The following is a 7,346-nucleotide window of genomic DNA, read 5'->3' as shown; positions in this document are numbered from 1 at the left end:
ATGAGAATTGGCTGGACATCCATTTTAAAAGTTCAGATTCCTGAGTAAAAAACCTCTCTCTGCCAGCAGCCATCAACAACCAAGCCAGGGCTGGGGCCTCCTGAGCCCCTGGCTTATCTCTGCTGGAATGCTGACAGGCTTGCTTCTGTGAAGTCTCCTGCAACTGTGATGCATGCATGAGTGCAACACCTGTGTCAAGTCCAACAGACATGGTTACAGAGCATTGTTCTCCAACATCGAATCCTTACAGTAGTTCCTCCCACTCTTCCGTGGGTGACATTTCTTGAGCTTGGAAGGTGTGTGGTATAGATAGGCAACTTAGGGGAAAGTATCCCACAGTCACTTCTCTGTTCTTTGACCAGAGGTGAGTCTCTGTCTCCACTGTTGTCCACGGCAAACAAGCTTCTCTGCTGAGGGCTGAGGGCTGCACTAGCTGTGGGTATTAACTTGAGTGTTTAGAAGGCAGTTTGATACTCTGTCCATTTAGCAAAATAATAGTAGTAGGTTCTCCCCTAGGCCCCATGGTCTCCCCAGCCCTGGGTTCATGACCAGGAATACAGTATTAGGAATGAGTTCTCTCCTGTGGAGCAAGCTTCAGATAAATCAGAAAGTGATTGGAGAACCCCATGAAACTCATGCCACTACTGTCTGGGAGAGATAAAGAGCAAATATGATCAACATACACTGAATATATATATATATACATAATTCTCAAAGAATAAATATAAATGCATGTTAAAAATAAGTTCAGAGTTCTGACCTTGTGTCCCAGGGACTCTAATTTATTTAGTCTTTCACAGACCCTGAAACTTTGCATTTAAGCAAGCAACCAAAGAGCAGGAGATATAATTGGTTGCTGCATCTTTCATATCCTCTGAGGTGGTTGTCCTGGTGAGAATGACAAGCTTCTTTCTCTTAGGGCTTCCTGCAGTACAACTCACCTCTCTCTGCAATGGTTCATCACACCGCTTAGGTGCTCTTGGCAGCTGCTTCTACCCTTTAGGCATCTGGATTTTCCTCCTTGTTTCTTTCTCTACAGTAACCCCCCCCCCACACACACACACCAAAAAAAAAAAAAAAAGAACAAAATAGATTCTCTGGGTTCCACTTCCTTACTTCATCAAGACAGGAAATCCGGCTCTTTATTAGACTTTCATTGAAAAAACCTTACAAGTGACCAACTAGAAACAAAGATGGGGAGATTCAAAATGCTCAAATTTACCAAAGACTTTAAAGTTGTGACCCCAAGTTTGCTTCCATTTCATAGAGATGGGAGAACATTGGGGATTTAGTGAAATCTCATTATCCAGACTAGGGAACTCAGGACTTTCCATTTCCTCCTGCTCCCCATTACCCCATTTCCTCTTTCCTTCAACTATAGTAAAGACCGTGAGGTTTCCCTACTTTGTGGATCTCTGCCCACTAATCAGTTATCTTTGTTCAAATTGGTTCAGTAGACAAACTTGTAAACCAGCCATCGTATATTTAGGAAGCCAAGTCTCCTAATCAAGAATGACTTCACATTTTGTAAAAACAGAAGCTGTGAGAAGAGGAAAGTTCTTGCAGAAATTGGCTCTTCCTTGTATGATTGTGAGCAGAAGAGTCTCCTTGGACAAGTTCTTATTCTCACACAAGTTCCTGTTAGACATGGTTTTAGCTGCTTGATGCTGTCCCAGTCCATGGACATTCCTTACTTCTATTCTTCTTGTGGATATTTCCTTCCAGAGAGTTTCCATCACTGTGTCAGCTAAGTGACTCATATTTTCTTTAAAAGTATCTTCTTCATTAGCCATCACTCTATTGTATTATTTTTCACTTGTAAAAACTCAATTTTGGACTTTCATCTCTGTTTTGTTTAAAGTGCTTAAGACTTCATTCTAGAACATACAGGATACAGTTAAATAAGTTTAAACTTATTTGTCTTCTATTTTTTATCCTATCTTGTTGCTGGCTTTATTTCTACTGAGTGAACTGACTCCTCCTTATGGGTTGTATCCCACTCCCTACTTTCATGAGTGGTGATTTTTTTGATCGAGTGTCAGATAACATGAGTGTTACCTTGTTCAATAGTAGATATTTTGTATTCTTTCCCAAACTTTGTTCTGGAAGGCTCCACTAAGTATGAAGATTTTCAGTCTGGCTGGTATAAATGTGGTTTTGTTTTTGCAATCTTGTGAGGTTGAGGGATTAATTTTTTTTCTTCCCAATCATTCTGAATGATTATTCCTGCCCTCACTTGGTGTGAGGCTGAGGGAGTATTCCCTATACTCATTCAGAATGGGTCTTACTCCACCCTTAGTCAACCACTCACATGCATGCTTTTGTTAGTGTTTAGTTTAATACCAAGGTGGAGCTCTTCCCTATGTCTTTGGAATTATTTTCATTGGTTCTGTTCTCCCATTGTCTTCCTTGCAGGCTACCTCTAGCTGGTCTGGATTCCCTAAATTCCCATCTTCATTATCCCCAACTAAAAGACCTTACCGAGCTCTGCCTGGGACCTTGAACTCTGAGCGATGGCTGGTGACTCTCTTTACATGGTAATTGAGGGTAGTTGTAGGGTTCATCTCATTTTCCTCTTTTTTAAGGAGCCACTGTTCCTCACTGGCTGGTGCTTAATATGTGAGTATTGTTACTTAGTCATGTGCCCAGTTTTAAAAGCTATGGGGGTAACAAATCTGGTATTTTTTGACCAGAAATTAAAATGAGCCCTGGGACTTGGTACCAAGAGCTGCTGCTATACTCTGATTTGGTTACATACAACTTATTCAATCAGAGGTTTGCTTATGATCATAAGGTAGTGGCTGCTAACATGGCCAAAGGACAATGACTACAATGAGTCATGTTTTCAGTGTTCTCTCTTGAAGACAATGGATATAAAACTTCCAAACAAGCATTGGTAGAAAAAAGAGCAGCAGCATAGACACTGAAGTATCTACTGCTAATACATATTCAGAAAGAAGAAACAGTTAGAAAACACATGTCAGTAGAAGTCATGGATAAGAAAGAAGCATGGAGTAAAGACAAGGGTACTAAGAGGTAGGGGTGAGACCAACCCTCAATGGGGGCAGAAAGAGAGAAATAAAACCCAAGAGGAGACTCATTGGGAGACTCACAGTCTAGTGTATTCTAAATCATAATTCCATTTCCCATAAGCCTTGGCTGTGTTTGAGAGTCCTCAGTGTACTTCCTTATTTTTGTCTGAATCTTTCTCGATGATCTCATCATTGTTTCTGAATAACGTAAGACCCACCTGTTGGATATTGGAGAGCAGTTGATCTGAAGAAGGTAGTATGAATAGGTCTGTATTTTTGTTCTGAAAAGCACACAGTGGAAACTAAGTCACGAGAGATGAATATGTGTGCAACTCATTATGCTATCTTTATCTTGTCTGTATTATAAACTACAGGGATAATTATATAGGAAGTGAAAGAAAGAAGGAAGGAAATTAAAGAAAGAGAGATGAAGAAAACACTGTTACATAACAAATTACAGGAATTGATGATCAAGGGCACTTGTCCTTCAGATGACAGCTCCATGCTTCACCCAGTGCCTCCCTCTCCGTCAGACATCCTGTTATAAAATTTCATAGCACTCTGTATTTTTCCTTTATGCAGTCACCTCAGCTTGTAATTATATTCTGTTTGTGAATATGTAATTAATATGTTTCCCCTTAGCTAGATTATAAACAATAATGGATGAAGAATTTATAAACATTTATTGAGTTAATGAATGGCTGTCTTAGAGCCGTGGGAAAATGGAATTTATGTGAAAGAAACTTTGCCTTTCTATTTCCATTTTATATAGAAGTAAATGTACCACCGTGTGAGCATGGAGGTCAGAGAACAACTCGGAGTTGTTCTCTCCTTTCACCTTAGATTGCAGGGATAGAACTCAAGTCAACAAGCTCAAGTGTTTTCAGCACCTCAGCCATCAAGCCAGCCCCATCCCAGGGTATCCTACAGGTGGATGTGGTTATCTGAACAAATGTGAGTGGAGCTGGTTATTTCCATGCATTGCTTACTAGTTTCCCACATGCAGCTGTCGCTGAATAGTTTACAATGGTTATCTTGGTTTTCCTGGGGTACAATGGAAGAAAAAGAATAGTTTTGGACCACACACTAAATCCAAGGGGTATCCAACCCTTGGCTATGGGTTTCAAGAGCATATATGTGTTTATCTTGAGTGACATTTCAATACAGTGAGCCCTCCTGGTCTCCACACAGCCCACAGGCTGTGGGTTGAACACCTTTGGTTAGATGATGATCCTGGATACCAACCTCAATGCTTAACTTTCCCCTAGGTTCAAAAAGCACCTAAATGGTTAGCTACCACTTTCCAGTGTGCAATGGATGTAGCTGATGGTGGGAGATGGGATCTGAGTTCCTTTAGAGTTAGCTCTCTTATATGCACTTTCTTCCTTTATTTTAGAGGAAAATAATTCAACTTCCTTTGCAACAGGATGCATTGTCATACTGCTAAAAAAAAAATGCTCCAGAAATTCTGGAATAATTGAGCATTCTGTCACCCCATTGAGTAAAATCACAGACTCTGTGACAATGTCCTTAATAGGCTGATTACATACAAATAAATATGAGTGATAGAAACATGAACATATATCCATAAAATATGTTTTCAAACATAGTTCTGATAAAAATCTGATAGCTGAAGAATGCAACTGCCCACCTATCAAATAGGAAAGATGTATTCAATCCACCATAACAAAAATGTCTTTATCTATTTAATGGAACCTAGGAATAAAATTATGTACCTTGTTTTGCCTTTGGGAACAGAAGGCAGATTCCGTTGTGGCTTAGCCTTAGCATGGAAATGACTAAATGTCTCTGCATTTTTTTTTAACACAATGCTAAAAATTACATTCTAGGTCACAGCTGGGAGATGCCAGCTTTTCACAGGTGTCACTTAAATTTCTCTCTCCACTTTTCTGGCTGAAGACTCACTTGTTAAGAAAATACTTTTTAAACTCCTTCATACAGCAATCAGGTAGTTAACAAAAAGCTCCAAGTGTGGGCACTACGTGTCACTTATCTTGTGGGCACATAGGACAAGCTTCCTGATCCCTCGGAGTTCATAGTCCTACTCTGGAAAGTAAGCTTAAATCTCACAGGTATAATTAATGCTTGAATTACAAATTAGAGGCATAGGTGCAAAATAAGCAGTTGAAGAATTCAAAGGGAGAGAAAAATTACTTTCAAGCAACTGTCGATTAGCTGGCCAAGAAAACATTATATGACTCCAGTTAGAATGAATGGAGTTTAACTTTGTAAAGATAGTTTATTGGTTAGGAGTTGAAGTTAGCAGAAAACAAATAAATTAGCTTTGAGTAAGATAGGAATCATTATTATTGCTATCATCATTATTATGCTTATTTCCTCTCATGGCTTGAGAACCGTGTAGAGAATCTGGGATGGGCCCAGTAGCCCGAGCATGAGACAAGGTTGAAGTGACGTTCTTGAACCTTCTTTGGCAGTTAGCTTGCTAAATATCCTACCCCAGGTTCAACCTTCAACACTATAAGAAAAAAAAAATGAGGGGAAAAAAAGAGGGAGAAGAGGAAGAGGAGGACTTCAGAGCCCTATAAATTATTGTCAAGATACATCTTTCAGTAGACTGAACCCTGAGAAAAAAGGTACATTTGTTGTTTGTGTCCCTATTGGAGCATAATGCTTGATTGACAGCAGTGTGAGTTCTCAAGGTACTAATGTGAACCGCAATAATATGTGGTGCTTCACTGTATTAGTGATAATCCAAGTGTTCAGTTTCAAACATTGCTCATGAACAAAGTTTGCTAATCCAAGACACGGCTTTTCCAAAAGAAAATGCAGAGGACCAGTGGAAAAGTAAATGGATACGGTTAGGCCTGATAGGCACATCTCATTTGTTTCATTTTGATCCTAACAAATTCATTGCCTCCAATTTCACAAGGGCATTGTTTTGATTCCGAGAATCATTATGCTTTGAGGTAAGACCTACCGCTACCCCAAACTGAATTACTGTTATTAAAGAACAGAAAAAAAAAAAAAACAAATACAATAGAAAAACAAACCAGCTTTACATTGCCAACTGTCTTGCTATCAATTGCAAAGCATGCTCAAAGCAATGCTGCTACCAGGAGTTGGGGGGGGGGCATTTGAAGGAAAACTTGTTTTAATATTATTTTCCAATTTGGCATTTGACGCATTTTTGTGAGACATCACAAAAAAGAATTCTCTCGTCTTCAATAGCCAAGTTGGCCTTTCTGTTCCCTTGTTACCTATTTTCCAGGCTTCTACTTATCACCTCATTTAACTTGTAAGGAAAGATGGGGCACACAAAGAATTCTGCCATGGAAAATAACTCCCACTTTCTACAGCCAGAGCACTTTCTGATCCCAGCAGGAAGCAAATGTCTGTAGCTGGGCCATTAAGGGAGATGAGTGATTGCTTAATATATTTTAATGGATTGCTGGTTGGCAACCTCACATGCAAGGCTTTCTAAACAAGAACTTCGCAAGCTGGAGCACAGCAGCTCTAGGCCATGGCAAAATGAGGATGTGGCTGAATGCTTTTATCCAGAGGCTTTTGATAAAGTTTGAGGAGTTGCCACAGCAACAGATGACGTCACCTGATGTTTAGAAGAGCACTTGAAGATGTCAGAGGAAATGAGTAATCCTTACCTGGAGAAGCAAACCAGGCAGTCAGTCATTGCCTCTCTCCAGAAAGGGACAGTGGGAATCACGCCATTCATTCTTCTCTTCTGCTGAGAAAACATATATGCTTATGACACATGCTGTTAATAAGCAAGCTGAAATTAATACTGTAGTCATAGTTTAGGTATTATTATGATCCCTTTCAACGTTAAGTTGAAATTTGGAATAGTCTTATCACTTAAAAAACAGATAGCACAAATATTTTTGGTGAAGTTCTGTAATGATTTGACTTTGGGGGCTAGGGGAGTGGTTTGGTTGGTAAACTGCTAGCGACATGAGGGTGAGGATCTGACTTTGGATCCCCAGTTTCCATATAAAAAACAGGGCACTATGATGCTTGTCGGGAATCCTAGCATGGCAGAGCCAGAGATGGGCATCCCTGGTGATCCCTGGCAGTGATCCTAGCAGAATTGTACACTCCAGATTCAACAAGAGACTCTGTCTCAGAAATTAAGGTGGAGAGTGATCAATGCAGACATCCTATATGGCCTCTGCATGCACACATATGTTCTTGCGCACCTGCATGTATATGTGCACACAGCCATACATTGGTGTATACACAAATACAAGATACACAGAAAAGTTATTTGATGTTGACTGCTAATGCACACACCACAATTTCCATGTGCCCTCCTTTTTT

Source organism: Peromyscus maniculatus, chromosome 15 (assembly GCF_049852395.1).
Source record: "Peromyscus maniculatus bairdii isolate BWxNUB_F1_BW_parent chromosome 15, HU_Pman_BW_mat_3.1, whole genome shotgun sequence".
Classification (NCBI taxonomy): domain Eukaryota; kingdom Metazoa; phylum Chordata; class Mammalia; order Rodentia; family Cricetidae; genus Peromyscus; species Peromyscus maniculatus.
Note: the sequence above shows the minus strand (reverse complement) of the source record.